The 18,000-nt window shown below is 42.3% G+C and overlaps 1 pseudogene; it reads right to left on the bottom strand.

Moving 5' to 3' along the window:
* Window positions 1-1,285: 1,285 nt before the first annotated feature.
* LOC121436675 lies at window positions 1,286-3,065 on the bottom strand (annotated as a pseudogene).
* Window positions 3,066-18,000: the final 14,935 nt, after the last annotated feature.

Here is an 18,000-nt window from a genome sequence, read left to right on the forward strand (position 1 = left end):
GATTTCTTACTTTCTTTTCCATTCTATAAACATCCATCTAACTTAATCTTCATACATATAAATACTTTTTAGTAACACAATTACTATCTTTATATCTCTCTAACATTTTTTATGTGGTTTCCTGGGAAATGAACTCAGGAGCACTGGAAAAATAGTCAGTGCTCTTAACCACTGAGCCTTTTCTTCAGCTTTCCCTCCCCCCTTAAAGCATTTTGAAGTAAATTAGTGAAGCAGAGGTAGTATGCTTGTTAAGTTCTGTACTGCATGGGCTGTGTAGTAAGACCTTATTTCAAAGAGAAAACTCCCGAAACCAGGCATGGGCTGCAGATACGGCTTCAGAATAATTAAGAATGCTTTTTGCTCCTATAGGGGAACAGAGTTTAGTTTCCTGCACCCATGTCAGGCAGCTCACAGTTGCCTGTAGTTCCAGCCAAAGTATTCCAAACATGGTTGCTGTATCCTGTAGTTTACTTCCTTTTGTAGAGGAAGATATTTTTTTTTTTTTTGGCAATTAAAACATTCACTCCCACAAAAGGGGAGTAGACAGATTTATTGAATTCAAACTGGGAAAGGAGCACCTGGACGACTGGACTCTGGGCCCAGCTCCAGGCCCCTATGCCCAGGATGGGGGCCTGCAGAGGTTGAGGCACAAGGCCTGCAGCTGCCCAGATTGGAGGTGTCTGCTGTCACTCCCCAAGAGGGCCTCTTGGAAACCTCCAATCTGGAAAGAAAACCAAGGGCCAAAGACTGGGCCAGAGCAAGGGATTTAGGGAGGTGGAAAGCAGGCAGGAGGCAGGCTCAGGAGGCTGCCCTACGTTACACTGTGCTTCTTTAGGCAGCCTAGAGGTGCAGGACGGGGGGATGCTAGTTTTGTGGGAGCCTAGGCTGGACCTTCCTCTGGAGCCCTTTCCAGAATGGCTTTCGGATCCCCCCACCAAAGACCTGTTTGGGTGGCAAGGGGAGAGGCACTCTCTGGCCAAGAGCTTCCAGGATCTGTCCCTGGCTGCTGCTATGGTCTAGCCCACTGGTGGCATAGCGTGGTAGCACCGGACAGCTTCCCACCCAACCAGTGCCCTGAGCCCAGGAACTAATGGGGAGGAAAGAGGAATCTGAGAAGGAGGCAATAGCAGTGAGGCAGACCTCAGCCCCTGGGCCTGTCTCCGGGCCGGGCGAAGCATTACTGAAGGCCCTGCAGCTCCTCCAGCCATCTCCAGTAGCTGCCCAGAGTTCTCTGCCTTGGGCAGGTGCTGTCCATCTGGGCTGGAGTGCAGCTATGTCCCGCAGATCAGCTTTGATGTCCAAGACCCCGAACTCCCGCCTGCCTGGCATGGTTCTTCCTAGTCACGTGGACCAGATCATGTTCCAAGTGAAGGATGTGGCTCTGCACGCGGCCATCGATGGGAAAGGAGGTCAGGTACCATTTGACTATGGCAAAGTAGGCCATGGCCTCCCCAAAGCTGGGTACAGGGACCTCATCGCCATCATCATCATCATCATCATCCTCGTCTTCATCGTCTTCCTCATCCTCCTCTTCATCTTCCTCCTCTTCATCACTGTCTGAGTCCGAGTCCTCCCCACCTTCCAGAAATTGGAGGGTGGGGCACTGGGCCTCTTCCTGGACACTGTAACCCCCAAAGCCACCACTGGCCCCCACTACTCCCTGGCCTAGTCTTCAGTCTCTAAACCCTCAGAGGAGCTTTCTTCTTCTTCTTCTTCCTCCTCCTCCTCTTCATCACTGTCATCAACCTCACCCTCCTCTTCCACCAACTCTTCCTCTCCCACCTCCTGTCCTTCCCCGCCTTATTCCTCCTCCCCTTCTTCTTCCTCTTCTTCCTCCTCCTCTTCCCCTTCACCATCCTCTTCTTCTTCCTCCTCCTCTTCTTCCTCCTCCTCTTCTACTCCCACACTCTTGAAGGAAGTAGTGATAGTGGCATTAAGGCCACCTCCAAAACCGGCCTCCCGAAAGCAAGTTGCTATGTCCGAGAGCTCCACCGCTTGCCAGGCTGCAGCCACAAAGTGTAAGGCCTCCACCAGGCCCAGCTGCAGGCTTGAGGGATCCTGGCCCTCGAGTGCTGCCATGACCCTTGAGCAACATAGCCTAGCGGTAGTGGCCCTTCACCTGTTGGACCACTCCTCGCTCCAATGGATGCACAGTGCCGGGAGGGAAGAAGGCCAGCTGCACATGCCGCAGGTCCAAGGTGTCCAAGGACTGGGCAGCCAGACGGCCAGCCAGCAAAAGGACCCGACGAGATTCTGCAGCCATTCGGGTGACCAGCGCTTTCAAGTACTTAGCTAGGGCCTGGGTAGTGACTCCACCCTTTGAGTTGGCAGTGTAGTCACAGGGCAGACCACCTTGGCCTGCATGGGGCTTGGCGGACTTGCCTGCTACACCAGCGGGGGAGCTTTTCGCTGCCATCAGCTTTGGCGCACAGCAAAACACTAAGGCGCTGGGTGGCCTGGCGAGCCATTCCATCACCTCCCCACAGCCCCGAGGCCTGGTCGGACAGAAAGTTTCACCACAGGCTGGTCTCGGTGCCACTGAACACGTCCTGCGAGGCATGGCCCTCAGCCACTGATGGCGGCTGCTCCTCCCGCGGGCGCCAGCCTGGTGCACTCCCACCGCTGCTCTCAGAGCTTTGTGCCCTGGAGCAGGTCAGGCCGCTGCAGGCCACTACACCTTGGCGCCTGCGGAAGCGATCCAGCCAGCCTTTGGAAGCCGTGAAGTCGTCCATGCCCAGCTCCTCCGCTATCCATAGCGCCTTCTCTTTCAGGATGATGCCCTTGACCGGCAGGCCCGCGGCGTGGATCTGCTGGAACCTAGCAATGAGGAGCCCCTCCAGCTTGTCGTTCTGGGACAGCTTGTTGGTCTTGTGGCAGGTGGAGGCCACTCCGTACTTGCGCTCTGACGCCAGGATGGCGCACTTGTTCTTTAGCATGGTGCTCAGCGTGGGCAGCGGCATGTTGAAGCTCTGCGCGATCTCGCCCTTGCTTAGGTCCGGGTTCTCCTCCACTTCCTGGATGATCCGCGACTTCTCCTTGAATGTCAGCTGCCTCTTGGGGCCCATACCGGCCCTGCACCGCCATTGCAGCCCAGGAGGGGGGGGGGCGGGCCCGCGGCGGAGGGACACCTGGTGGCCTCTCTATGTGCCCCGCCCTAGACAAAGCGGCTCCCTGGGCAGCAGCTGGCAGTGGCAAGCCAGGAAGATGTTTGGTTTTTTTTTTTTTGTTTTTCGAGACAGGGTTTCTCTGTGGTTTTTGAGCCTGTCCCAGAATTAGCTCTTTTATTTTATTTATTCATTTATTTATTTATTTATTTATTTATTTATTCATTTATTAAAGATTTCTGTCTCTTCCCCGCCACCTCCTCCCATTTCCCTCCCCCTCCCCCGATCAAGTCCCCCTCCCTCATCAGCCCAAAGAGCAATCAGGGTTCCCTGCCCTGTGGGAAGTCCAAGGACCACCCACATCCATCCAGGTCTAGTAAGGTGAGATCCAAACTTCCTAGGCTCCCCCAAAGCCAGTACGTGCAGTAGGACCCAAAACCCATTGCCATTGTTTTTGAGTTCTCAGTAGTCCTCATTGTCCGCTATGTTCAGCAAGTCCGATTTTATCCCAGGCTTTTTCAGACCCAGGCCAGCTGGCCTTGGTGAGTTCCAGATAGAACATCCCCATTGTCTCAGTATGTGGGTGCAGCCCCCGAGCTGGAGAGATGGCTCAGCCATTAAAGGCTAGGCTCACAACCAAAATTATAAGAGTTCAGAACTAGCTCTTGTAGACCAGGCTGGTCAGGAAGATGTTTCTTAATGTCATTTTTGTGCAGCCTATTTCTCAGTGTGACACCTAGAATCTTCCTGAGACATGCCTTCTCAAACACATTCTGCTCTGAAGAGCGTTTCATTGTCCAGGTTTCAGAGTTGTAAAGAAAGCAGCTTAAGACAAGTGTCTCATATACCTATAAATTTGTTGTTGTCGTTATGTGTCTTGCTGACGGGGCCTGTGCCTGGAACGCAGCCCTAGCTGTCCCTATCTGCCTCTTGTCGTCCAGCTCAGGCCTCAGATAGGGAAAGCGTGACAGTAGCTCCCTGTCAGTCAGGGGATTATCTTTTACTTTTTGCATCCTTTTGCAGCAGTTATTTTTACTATAGACTTTTTTATATTAGGTGTTAAAAACAGTAACCTATATTGGAAATAGTTTACCCATTAGCTGTCCTAGGGCCCAATAACTTTTATTCTTAGACTGTTTCTTTCTCATGTTCCCTGATACAATCAGGAGGCCAGACTGACCCAGGAGAGGGGTTTGGAGGACATTCTGAGACAAATATGCTTGACTTTGGAATGGGAGGTCCAAATTCCATCTCTATTGACAGATTCTCAAAGATCTTAAATATTACACGACCTCATTCAACGGGCAGCCTAGCACTCTGAAGTTTAAGGCAAGCCAAAGGTGTATAAGAATGGAGGTCACAGATCCCATTTGGGGCAATGCAAGAGTCAAGCTCATTTCTGGTAATAAGTTGTCACCTACGTCCATGAGTACATACCCTTTAGCAGTAGCATTATGTATTGCTTACCCTACTGAAGAGATAGAGGCAGGCAATTCTCTCACACATAATCACGAATTCATGGTAATATTTGGGTGCCTTGTGGAAGTGAGGTAGGAAAGCTAATAGCATCCACCTACTCTCCAGAATCCCTTACACACACACACACACACACACACACACACACACACACACACACACACCATGGAACCCTTAAAATGGAGGCTATTAAGAAATTAGAGATAGGTCCTGCCCACCATCATCAGACCATTGAGCACTCAATAAAAGTCAGAAATTTATGAATGGAAGAAACATGAAGGTGAAACAACCCTATCTGTGGATATCTATTTGAAGGTGGAAATGATCGGACACTTAACAAAAAAGGAATCTTACACTAGCTCAGAACTAAGAAAACACATTGGTGTTTATTAAGGGTTAGACTTACAAAGTCAGGATGTTCTGCTTGAACGATGGATGAAGATCAGATCCAAAGCAAACTGAGCAGCCAAAATGGGACCTAGGGGCAATCAGAGAGAGCAAGGAAGGGGCCAGACATGCTTCCACATCCAGGTAAATAGTGCATGATGCCATGCCCCAGTAGGCAGGTAGGTATTAGCTGTAACCTTCCTGCAGCACCTCCCCCTTTTATTTAAATAAGAGAGTTCTAAACCTACTATAAAAATATATACAATAAGAACAAATATCCTATTCTAACTAGCTTAAGTCTTGTATAATAAATAACTTGGCCAAGTCAAGAGAGGAAAGTAGCTACATTTATCTAGTCTTCAACGCCATTGAAGATCCAAGAAGGGAAATAATGTTACCTGAGTAATTAGGAAGTGCGATCAGACAACTTCCAAAACATGCAACAAATCTCAGAGACAACTGGCTACCTGGGCAATCACCCAAAGTCACATTTGCAATGCTGAAGAAACCAACTTTGGCTAAGGCCTAGAATAACTGACAGAGTATTTTTAAAGGCAAGAAATTTTTCAAAACTGTCTTACCCTGCCTTGGCAAGATTGACAGTTCTGCTTATCCATTTCCGGATACTACGTATTATGTCAGTAGTTGAGGTATGAGCAGTTCCTTGACCAAAGGCTGGTTTTGCCAAAAAGAAGACAAGCTCCAAGTGGAGTGTCTTTGGTTCTTAGTTTTATGTTCTTGTACAGCCTGAATGGCTGGTGACCTTTGTGTATATATTACCTTATTACATCCTTGCCAGAATTATGAGTTCCTGGGACTGCAGGAATGTTAATCTGTAGCAGGTCATGGCCCCATAAATTTATGGTAATATCAGCTACATATGGCCTTAGCTTTCCTCTTTGACCTTCTGGCCCAATACAGTCAACCTATCTCGTGCTTTGTTTAACTCGAGATATGGTTCCATCTGCCTCTTGAAGGGGCGAATTTGGATTCCAAGATTCTGGAGTGATGATACTCACATCCGCTCCTGTGTCTATCAAGCCAACAACCACAATTCCATTTATACATACCCTCAGCTTTGGTCTCTGATCATTTATAGAAGTTTGCCAAACGATACACTTCTTATTTCCTATTTGAATTTCTGACTTATCCTTCAAATTTGAGCCATCATTTAGAACCTTATGGTCTTGCACAGAAGCTTCTAGAGTTTTTAATTTTCCTGGTGTGACATGTCCTCCACAGTTCCTGGGAATGACTGGGCCACTTTTGGCTTTGGGGCCTATGAGAAGCCCCTCAAAGAGTTTCCCGATGGTATCGGGTTGCCTTGTCTGTCTGCTTGTGATCTGCATTCATTGGTCCAATGCTGTCCTTTACCACACCTCCTACATATACCTGAAGGCTGAGGTCTCCTATTCCTGCCATTCCCAGATGAAGTGTTATTCTTAGAAATTCCTTGCCTGCAATCCCCTTTCAGGTGTCCTAATTTACTACAATTATAACATTTGGCAGTTTGGTGTCCCCCTCATTGCTTTGTAAATTGCTTCTAATACCCAAGATTCATCATTGTAGCTAAACGTCTGAAAATTCATCATATGCTGAGTCCATTCATCCATAGGTGCTGATCTATACCTTAAAGGCCCAGTTATGTTTTTGCATTCTAAGTTTGCATTTTCAAAAGCCAGTGATTCAAGAATTATTCATCTAGCTTCTGGGTCTGATACTCCTATGTGCAGAGCCTTAATTAATCTTTGCAAAAAGTCAGTATAGGGTTCTCTCTGTCCCTGCCTAACCCGGTATATGATTCGATAATTTTCCCTAGTTCTGGTATCCCATTCCAAGCAATCAAGGCTGCTTCATGGCATAGGGACAATACTTCTTTGTTGTAAAGAGCTTGGACCTGTGTATCAGCATACACTCCTACACCAAGAATTTGATCCTGGGAAACCTCCACATCCTTTGCTCTTTCTTGCTGTTCCATATGTTTGGATTCTTCTCTAAAATAAATTTCAAACATCAAGGAAGGTCCATCCTCTAACACTGCTGATGCTATCTGGGAGAAATTATGGGGCATAGCCCTGACATTAGAAGCCCAAGTCCTTATCATTTCTTTAACAAATGTAGAGCACAAGCCTTAAGTAACGACAACATGCTTAATTTCCTTTAGGTCATTCGTTCTTATGGGTGTCCATCTACCTTCTTTGTCTCCCTTTGAGTCTTTAGAAGTTGACACTTTGTCAGAGTAAATTACAGGGGATGTCACTAAAATCTTGGGTAAACCAGTTCTGACAGCCGGTGGTGACAGTGTATCCTACCCGTGTGCCTTCTCACCCTGTTCATCAGCTCCAATAATTTCCTCACTCATTTCAAATCTCTTTATCATTATCTCTCATAAAGCCTGAATTTCCTGACCTGCAAATGTTTCTAGTGATTCGCTACAGTATTAATTTTCTGGTCACCATTCTGCACCTGTGATTACAAGGTATTAATGTTTCCTTTCAAAGATATTGTCTTCTCCTTGAACTGCTCCTGTATATCGCATAAGTTGCCATCCTGGAGGTATATTCTGTCTGTTACCTTATCAAAACATGTGATAACTTCAAATTCAACAGCCTGGACCCTTTCAGGTAAGTTTCTAGTACCCTTAGATATGGAGTCAATTTTGCCTATCAATTAGTGCCGTATACTTCCATAATTATATAATATGGAGAAGAAAATTGAAACCTAATAACCAGTAAATTGAGGTACCTCCATATTCATGGAAGCCTTGTGTGATGTCTTCCATCCTGGTAGCAAGGAGAGTGGCAAAAGTCACATTAGAAACGAAATCTGCCATTTTACCTGTTAACCAGCAGATGGCATTGTTTCCGAGTAGCTACTGGAACCGATGCAATGGTGTCATGACAGATCCTATGGTAAAATCTGACCTGATATTTGTTAAAAAAGAAAAAAAAAACTCGGGAAAAAATGAGTCACTCAAGAGGTTAGATGTAGTTAAATCAATTAAGAAAACCCAGATTCCAGGCACAGAGAACAGAAATTCAGGGAGCTTTCAGCAGCTGACAAACAGTGACGCTCACCCTGGGCGCCTGCCCTGCCACTCTGCTGGGGATTGCGGCTCTGTAGCGAGCTGCATGGTGTCACACCTGATGGAGATGTATAATCAACTCCTGAGATGGCTAAGGCCTGACCTATGCCATGATCACGCAATGATTATCAGCTGCCTGCATATGCGTGAACCTATGGGCAGTGCCCACCTGGCAGTTCGGGGTTGGCAGCCCATGCCTACTTAAGGGCTGGGAGAGGGTTTGCCCTGAGAGAGGAGAGAGGACAAAAGGAGAGAGGTCAACGGAGAGGGAGGGGAAGAGAGGAAGAGAGAGAGAGAGTGAATAAAGGTCCTGGAATGAACTGCAGTGAGAAGAGCTCCGGTGGTCGCGACATTCCTTGCGGGTCGAGGGTGGCCGTGACACGGCTCCAACCCTATGCGAGAAGTTGTGCACAGCTGTTGTGGAGGTTCCTGCGCTGCTTGGAAAACTGTGTGCCCCCACGTCCTTATGCTGTGTCCCTGGGACAAAAGGTCATTCCAGAGATTTTTCAGTGGCTGGTATCTATCCTTGCTCCAGCCTAAGTAAACAGAAAGTGCATTGTAAGCAACTTCTAAAACTCTAGAAATGACAGAGACATCTTGCTGCATGGACAGTTACCCAAAGTTCTTTTGTACCATTGGGGCATCCATCTTCAGCCTATGGGCCCATAGCATCCGGCAGACTTTTCCACGAAGCAGGAAATTTCAAAGACAGTTCAGTCACTTTCTTCTGTATCCTGCAAAATGTCTTGCAGACTTTTTCATGAAGCAGGAACCCGGAAGGATCATCTCACCTTTAGGCAAGTTCAGCAGTCATTTTTTTCTGCAGGTCCTACATGTCCAGTGAAGCAGTCCAGGCAAGAACAATTTCTTGCCCAAATGGCTAACCAACTCCATAAGGCACCTCTTCACTGCCCATCATCCTTTTAAAGTAGCTTGGTGCTGCCAGGAGCATATGTGTCTCATTGTCATGAAAAGTCTTAAGTTCTTAAACATTTTCAATGCCACATTCTGTTGTCTTTAAAAGGTTTGAAGAATGCCTATCCATCTGAAATATATCTCTATACATCTAGAAAAATCTAACTAACATGACTACAAGTTTGACTATTATAGATGATTATCCATTAACCTATATTTCTTAATTATACATTATATTTTTAAATGAGCTGGACAAGCATAATACCTTAATCAAGATCAGAAATACATATACATAGTATAACAAAATTGACCTTAAATTTGTATCAATAAAGCAAGATCCATACCAATGCAAATCTCTATAGCATATCCTCCTTTAAATGTAAACAAACATTTATAAACAAAATTTGGGAATATGGGCATAGTTCTGTCCATACTACTTCCTGCTGTTTGGGGACGCTGTTAATCAGGTCTTTCCTGGTGTATCCTGTGTGCTAGGTTCATCTCAGTCAGCAGTTGGGCAAAGTATTTTCTTTGTGGGGGTGTTTACAGCAACCTTTCAGGGAGTCTTGTTCTATGAAACCATATTGGTCTGGAAGCAATCCACAGGTTCTTATCTTCTGTGAAAACAAAAGAAAAACCTCTTTTCCAAAGCACCATATCATTAGACTCAAATTTTGGAATCAAGATACCTTTATGTTGGCTTAATTTAGCAGTCCATACAATGAAATGTTTCTCTGTACTTAGCTCCTTCACAGTCAACAAATTCAAAGAAAACACAATAATATACATAATCCAGACTCTCTGTGAATTTTCCATTTTTGTTGCTTATTTTTCTTTACTCCTTTTAATCTATGACTGTCTGTACTCTGTCTCTTTAAAGACTTTTTTTTAAAGAATGATAGGTAATAGGTCAAGTTTATAAAAAATTGTTAAAGTTCCTCAGTTGGGCCTATCAGAAGGGTGTCCTGAATTCCCTCTAGTGGCCTCTCTAGCAGTCTAAATACTTGTTCTTTGCTAAATCTCACCTTACCTTTCAGAGAAATTCTCTAGGTACAAGTACAGGTATGCATAGTAAGGGAGAGAGAGCAGCATGTCACATTTTCAAATTTCAGTAGTTATAGGATTATTTACTCACTAGAGTGAGTTAAGAAGAAACAATATATTTTAACAGTTTTCCTTGTGTTGTCAAATCCCTCATCTTATTGTTATTTAGTAGAAATTTTCTTGTTGTGTTCCAAAAGTAAAAGGTGATGGTACAAAAGACTATAGCATGGTGCTAGAATTGCTAGGCAAATGAATGTAATGAGGAAACTCACACTGTTTTACTGAGCTATGACCTCCATAGTGACTGTTACTGGCCATTTGTTTTGTGCACTTGAGTTTTTATTTTTTCACACTTTAGAAGACTGCTAATGATAACTGGATGGTATCAACTGAATGCATTATTCTTTCTTCTCATTGCTTACTATCTCTCTTGTAGTAGAGGCTTTCTAGTGAGCATTAGTACACAACATAAAATTTTGCACTGTTTACTGACCCCCTATTCATATGGTTCCATGCCTTTTCCCTCATACCACCTTGTACCTGATACTCCAGTCATTCCCTCTGTAGTAATCAGATCATTTTAATAAGTCATTTCCACTATATAAGTTTACAAACATTTTTACCTTTGCTTGGAAACAAAGGAAATGGCCAGATGCTCTGCCCTTCACTTTGTTCCCTCATGCCATTCATAAATCAGGTTTGGTCATTTTCCTTCTCTATTCACCAAGGCCAGTGCAAGTATTGATAATGTAGAAATCTGGAACTCCCTGCTTCAGCATTGTCCTTGTACATCCTAGAAATGCATACACAAATCTTTGAAAAACCATTTTTGTCATACAATGAGTTATCATTAGGCCCATTCAAACAGATAATATTGTGGGTATTTAATTTATTGTGGGAAATTTCTGCTCTATACTAATTCTTTACTAAAGGATTAGATGGTCTGTCTCTCCCAAGGCCCAATAATATGTGAGACCCCTTTTTAACTTGTGTCTAATTTTTTTACTGCAGATAGCATGCTCCTTTTCCAGACCATCAAAAATTATGCTGCAAGTTTCCTGAGATAGTTATCACAAATTGCATGTGGAGTCTGTTCCCTCTGCATATATTCAAATATCATTAAGGTCATTAGATCAGAGGTTCTCAACCTGTGGGTCGCGGTCCCCTGGGGGAGTCACACATCAGATATTCTGCAATTCAGATATTTACATTACAATTTGTAATAATAGCAAAATTAAAGTTATGAAAAAACAATGAAATAAGTTTATGGTTAGGGTCACCACATGAGGAACTATCTTAAAGGGTCCAAGCATTAGGAAGTTTGAGAATCACTGTATTAGACCATATGGCCCAAATTGCAGAGTTACTTTCATCCCAACAAATTTTCCTGATTTTGGTCCTACTCGAAGTTGGTATATTTGCATGTCACTCACTCAGTAAATGTATCAGAACAACAACTCCAACTTAAGAGTATTTTACCTTTCACAAAAGTGGTCTAGGTGTGGTGTTTTCTACTTAAGTGATGGATAACACAAAAAAGCTGTTTGTGCTTGGCTTTCCAAGGTTGTTTGACTACATTCTTAAAGCTCTTAGACCCCTCAAAACTTTGCTGACGTGAATCTCAGATAGTTCTATTCATTGCATGTGCCAGTACTTGAGCTTAACTTCCAATCAATTCCTTCTCACTTGGGCCAATTATTGTTGTTTTCTGTATAATGGATCAAATACTGTCCTTCAGAATATCCATATGATCTGCATCTTTATAACAAAGGGTGAGTGTTAATATAACCCTGAGACAAAATCATCAATTATTTATCTTGTCTAAATAATGTGAATGTAAATTACTTCTATGTGCTTTTCATGGAAAATAATTTTATTAGGTTTATGGCTACATACCATGTATCTGAACTCATATTAACCACTTCTAGAGTAGATAACCACATCTAGTACAGACAAACTAGTTGTTTTGAATTTTGGTAATTCTCTCCTTTTCCATAATATCTTGAATTTTTTTTATCTTGAAATTTTTTAATGGTATAGACTAGCTAACTAAATAGAAAATGACTGGCATTATTTCCTATGCATTATCGACTCTTTAAGGATGGCATGAACTTCTGTTGTTCTCAACAGCATTTTTATAGGTATCTGTTGTTGCTATGTATTTTACTGGTTTGGACTATAGTAGCATCATTAGCATTTTCACTTATAGATATTCTCATAATCAGAACAACTTTTTCTTCACAGATCAAGGATGTGCTGGTTAGCATTAACTGTCAACTTGATACAACCTAGAATCACCTGGGCAGAGTCTTAATGAGGAATTATCTACATCAGGTTTGCCTATGGACATGTCTCCAGTAGACGGTCTTGACTGTTACCTGATATGGATAGAACCAGTCCACTATGGGCAACACCATTTCTGAGGCTGGGCCCTGAACCGTATAACAGTGTAGCAAGTGAGCAAGCAAAGACCCATGTATTTATTCTGTCCCTGCTCTTAACAGTGGATGTGGTCCCTAATTTTCGTCCTTGACTTCCACACCATAATGGACTATTCCCTGGAGCTGGAAGCCAAATAAGCCCTTTCTTCCCTAAGTTGCTTTTCATCAGGGCATTTGTCCCAGCAACAGAAATGGAACAACACTGCCTTCTATATAATTAGATTCTCAGCACAGGTAAACTTAGGTTAAAAAAAGCATTTCCCTATACTTGAAGTTAACCAGTACAATATATGTAAATTTTCCCATGTTTATAAACATGGGAAATATTAAGAAAGACCTTAGAACAGATCTATATACTAAACATGTTACAGTATTTTAGCCTTATCTCTAATCTGACAAGAAAGTGTGTGTGTGTGTGTGTGTGTGTGTGTGTGTGTGTGTGTGTGTGTGTTTGTTGAGGGTAAGTAACAGAAATCAAAAAAAATGACATTATAAAAAATTTATACTGTGAGACTAATTAGGCATATGACATATATTTTTGAGTTTGGGTTTTTGTTTTTTTGTTTTTCTTATTTTTTTTTTTTTTGAGACAGGGTTTCTCTGTAGTTTTGGAGCCTGTCCTGGAATTCGCTCTGTAGACAAGGCTGGCCTTGAACTCACAGAGTTTGCCTGCCTCTGTCTCCTGAGTGCTGGGATTAAAGGCATGCATCACCACCGCCTGGCATGAAGATATATTTTTATATAATGTTCTCTACAGTCTTGAGGCTATAGCTGATGCTCTCTGATGAGGTAGTTCAGTTGGTAAAGCGCTTGCCATGCAATCATAAGAACCTGAGTTTGATCCCCACAATCCACATACAAAAAGCCATGCATGGTGGTGTCTACTTGTGACTTCAGCAGAAAAGAGGTATAGACTGTTGGATCCCTGGGGCTCAACAAGCCTATCCTTCTCAGTGACCTCCTGGCTATTAAGACACTGTGCTTTAAAAAATGGTGTGTTTTAATAGGAGTGGCGGGGCTGCGTCCCCAGCACCCAGGCTACCTGCTAGCTTATCCCCCGAAATAATTACACGGATACTGTATTCTTTTAAACACTGCTTGGCCCATTAGCTCTAGCCCTTACTGGCTAATTCTGATATCCCGATCAACCCATCTCTAATAAACTGTGTAACACCGGTCTTACCAGGAAAGATTCAGCATGTCTGACCTGGTGGCTTGCTTCATCACTTGCGTCTGCCCGGGAGAGGGGAGCATGGCCTCTGAGCTCACTTCCTCTTCCTCCCAGCATTCTGTTCTGTTTACTCCTCCCACCTATGTTTTAACCTATGAGGCCAAGCAGTTTCTTTATTACTTAACCAATGACCTTCCTCCATCAATGGTGCATATGCCTGAGGGATAATATCTGAGGTTGTCTTTTGGCCTCTATACATGTGCGCAAATATATTCACATACACACAAAAAATACAATATAACTGACTTAATTTTTTAATGTTGTTCCTGTATGCATGTCTGTGCACCACTTGTGTGCCTTGTCCTTGCGCAGACCAAAAGAGGGTGTCTGATTCCTGGGAACTGGAGTTACAGATGGTTGTAAGCTGCCATGTGGATGCTGGGCATGGAACCCAGGTCGTGAGGAAGAGCAGCAAGTGCTCATAACTGCTGAGTCATCTCTCCAGTATCCCTCCTATTAAAATGTATTTATTATTTATTATTCCATGTATATCAGCATTTTGTCTGTGTGTATGCCTATGTATGGTGTGCATGTAGAGGCAAAAGAGAGTGTTGGAGCCCCTGAAACTGGAGTTGCAAATGTTTGTGAGCCTTGCTGTGGGTTCTGGGACTCCATTATACTACTAATATTTAATTAAGTATATATTTAAAACAGCCAGTGTCAATAAATGTACATTTAATTTCATTTCTATAATATCAATTCTAACCAGGTACATCCTGTGGTACTAAATTTTATTATCTATTATTTTTAAATGGAGAAAGATGAATTTTGCTCCATTTTCTTCTGAATCCTAACTTTCCACATATTTTTATTTACTTTAGAGACATTTTTGTGTATGTAATTCAAATGCTATATTTGTAGTTCTTTTTCTTTTTGCTCAATCACCTTATACTTAATGCTAGGTCTAAATTCCCTCCACACAAACTCGTGTTGAAACTTAGTTGCCAGTGTGATAGTATTGAGAAGTGATACCCTGGATTGGAAAAATAGCTCAGCAGTTAAGAGTACTAGTTGCTCTTGCAGAGGACCTAGGTTCGATTCCAAGGATCCACTTATGGGTAGTTCACAATCACCTGTAATTCCAGTTCCCAGTGATCTAATGTCCTCCTCTAGCTTCCATAGGTACCGTACACATGGTACAAAGACATGCATGCATACACATAAAATATAATTTTTAATTTAAGAAAAATGAGTGGCATTTTTAGAAGGCAAATTATGAGAACAATGCCACCAGCAGGGCTTGAAGATGCATGCATAGAAAAAGTGTACTTGGGTGCACATGTGCTCATACACACAGAGAGAAAGAGTTTATTTTGTACGCTAATCTAAAAAATAATTTTTTAAAAGAACCTTGAGGGAGTTCATTATCTTCTGCTCTTCTCCTGTGAGGGGACAGTATTCATCCTTTAACCCTCTTTCACCCCAAATACCAGTGTCTTAGTCTAGAAATCCAAGCCTTTAGAACAATAAGAAAAAAATCTTGCCTTCCTTCTTTACGTCCTTTATTTAGAGGCAAGAAATCACATTGTATGCAGATTAGCAGTCCTCCTGCCTCAGCCTCCCAAGTCCCAAGATTTCAATCATGAGTCACCACACTCCGTGTGTAAATTTGTCAATTATTTAGTGACATAACTAAATATATATACCATTTTTATGCATTTTCATTTATGTATCCTAACAAGCCTATTTGATATCCTTTCAATGTTATTGAACAACTTTCGATATATCCATCACTTATCACCTTTGAAGCATTGGTTGATAAAATGAAGCATTTCTGTTCTACCCAGTAAGATTCACTTTTTTTTTTTTGTTGTGCGTTATAGCTTTTAATGGTGAGACATCTCTCCAGCACTATTTTTTTTTAAATGTGTGTAAGTGGTTTTGCCTGAATGTATGCCTGTGCACCAAATATATCTCTGGTTCCCACAGAGACCAAAACAGAGTTATAAAACAGTTTCCTGAACCCTGTCTCGAAAAACCAAAAAAAAAAAAAAATAAACCAGTTTCCTGGAAGTTATAGACTGTTGTGAGCCACCATGTGGGTCCTGGGAACTGAACTCTGGTTCTCTGCAAAAGCAGCAGGTGTTGTGTAGAAGAGGGCAGCATTAACTAAAGAGAAATCGAATAGGTTACCTGGAAGAAATGCACTATTATCTAAGTTTCAAGGAATGTGTGGACTTTATTAGGCACTTGTGAGGACCCGTGTCATTTCAATGAGTAAAAGAACAGATAAAATACACGACACCATGAAATGACATGGTTTTCACAGGAATCTATAAGATTTAGTACTGTCGATTTTTTTGGTTTAAGAGGGAATAGGCAGGGGAGGGATGGGACCAAGGAAATGAGAACGTCAGTAATATAAAACCACATCTCGGACTTCGTCTAGCAAAACAAGGAGAGCTAGTGATGCATGACAACCATATGAAAATAGGCTGGAGGGATGGGCAGCAGAGGAAAAACATCAGTGAGACAGATGCCATAGCTCTGAAAAGACATGACGAGGAAATAAAGAATGAAAGACTTGAAAAGAGAGTAAACACAAAAGAAACCCTGGACAAGTCTGCTGGGTTTGTCTATTAACAGGGAAATAAACGAGTTTGTCCACTATTATCAGGGAATAGCTACAGCTTCAAGTAGCAACATGGATGTAACTTACAAGCAAAATGTAAAATAAATGAACTAAGTCCTAGAATACTATCCAAAAGTGTTCCAAATTTTGGTGAATTTTGTAAGCAGTCAAAACTAATGAATACTATTTATGTACAATGTGAAGATAGTAATATTACATAATTACTTATTTTTGCCAAATAACTTTTAAATTGCAGGCAGACTTTAATATTATCAAAAAGACTAAGAAATTTTAAAAGTTTTTTAATTCTATGAGAATTTCATACATATCCTCAATGCATTTTTAAATCATACTCACCCTTTATTCCTCCTCTAAGTCCTTCCAATTTCATGTCCTTTTTAGTTGTTTTTTTTTTTTAAACAACTCAAGGAGTCCAGTTTGTGCTGCTTATACATTTATGGTTGTGGGGCCATCTGCTGGAGCACTGTGGACCTACCAGACGCCACAGTATTAAAGAAAACTAACTCTTCTTACCCTGCCTTCAACTTGTCAATAGCTCCTCAGCTAGCGTTGGGGCTCTTAAAACCTGCTCCCCAATGCTGGAATGTGAACTTGTACAGATCCTGTGGGGGCTGTGAATTCCTCTGTGCCATGGCCTTGTCTTATCCAGAAGACAGTTGTACTTTGTCCTCTCCAGCCTCTGGCTCTTACAATACTTCGACCCTTCTTCTTCAATAGTTTCTGAGCCTTGCTGGGAGGGGTTGTGATATGGGTGTCCCATTTGTGGTTAAGCACTCCACAAACACTCATTTCTGCACGTTTTGACTAGTTATGAGTTTCTACATTAATATCCAGACATTCACTGTGCCAAGAAACTTCTGTCATGTCTGAGGGCTGCACTAACCTGTGGTAGTGATGGGAATTTAGAGGGCAGTTAACTATTATCTCCATTTCTCAAAAACAGTAGCAGGTTCTCCCCTGGACCCGATGAATGCCCCAACATTGGTTCTTGGGTAGATTTACAATACCGGGCATATGTTTCCTTTTAAAAAGAGATTTTTGATGCATGGACTCTTACAGAATTGATCAACTACTGGTAGAATACCTAACAGAATACCAACAGTAATTTACATGAAAGAGTCTAATACCAAGGATGAAACTCTTCCCTTTACATTTCATTTTTGGAGTCTGGGGAGATGGCTCAGCTGTTCAGAGCACTGATTACTCTCGCAGAGGACTTGGGTTTGGTTCCCAGCACCTACAAGGCAGCCCACAACAGTCTGTTTCAGTTTTAGGGCATCTGACACTTCCTCTGATCTCCTTAAGCTCTTGAATGATCCCTGGTGTACTTTCATACATGAAGACAGACAGACAGAGACAGACAGACCGACACACACACAAATTAAACCTTTAAATTAAAAAATAAATCTCATTGCTGGAAAACAGCATGAAAGTTTTCAAATTGAATTTAGGTGTGATAGTAAGTATTATTTGAAGTTCAAAACAAATTTTGGGTTAAAAAATGAAAAACATTAAATTTAATTTCTTATAAAACTGTTCTATCTTTAAAACAATTTCTTTAGAAAAGAAATTATAAATAATACTTCAAATACTAATATATATTCCTATATATGTGATCATTTTGCAAAATCTTTAAAATTTAATACTTGGAATCAACAAACTGAAATATTGTAGTTGGGGAATTCTAAATTACAAGTAATGCTTCACTCCAGGCCAGCCAATTC

The sequence above is a fragment of the Microtus oregoni genome, unplaced genomic scaffold, assembly GCF_018167655.1.
Source record: "Microtus oregoni isolate MIOR12 unplaced genomic scaffold, Mior012 000050F_002, whole genome shotgun sequence".
In the NCBI taxonomy this organism is placed as follows: Eukaryota; Metazoa; Chordata; class Mammalia; order Rodentia; family Cricetidae; genus Microtus; species Microtus oregoni.